Here is a 416-nt window from a genome sequence, read left to right on the forward strand (position 1 = left end):
GGCTCCTCTGACAGCGGATGGATGCTTGGGATGTGGGTTGGGAAGCAGCTCATGGGGTTTCCGTGCTGTCTGGCCTCATGAGCATCCCGGACATGTGCTGCCAGCAGAAAGAAATCAAATCAAAGCACTTTTCAGGTACCTCAAACCAGTCATGACTTTGCCGTAAAAAAGAGAAAAACATAAAAGGCACTCCCCACACACCTTTCTTAGGAACCTTGCTGCCAACAGGCCTCAAGCAAAGAGGAAACAAGGAAAAACCATCAGCCTGGAGGCTGGATTTAGCGGGCTGCTGCGTGGGCCTCGCACACACGGTGCTCCGGGAACGCCGGACCTCATTAGTACACTGCAGGCTCCCAGCTAAGGATTGGAGTTGGCTTAATTAGAGACTCAGGTGAACATGAAAGATTAAATATGGA

This window comes from Nestor notabilis, unplaced genomic scaffold (assembly GCF_000696875.1).
Source record: "Nestor notabilis isolate BGI_N333 unplaced genomic scaffold, ASM69687v1 scaffold17349, whole genome shotgun sequence".
Classification (NCBI taxonomy): Eukaryota; Metazoa; Chordata; class Aves; order Psittaciformes; family Psittacidae; genus Nestor; species Nestor notabilis.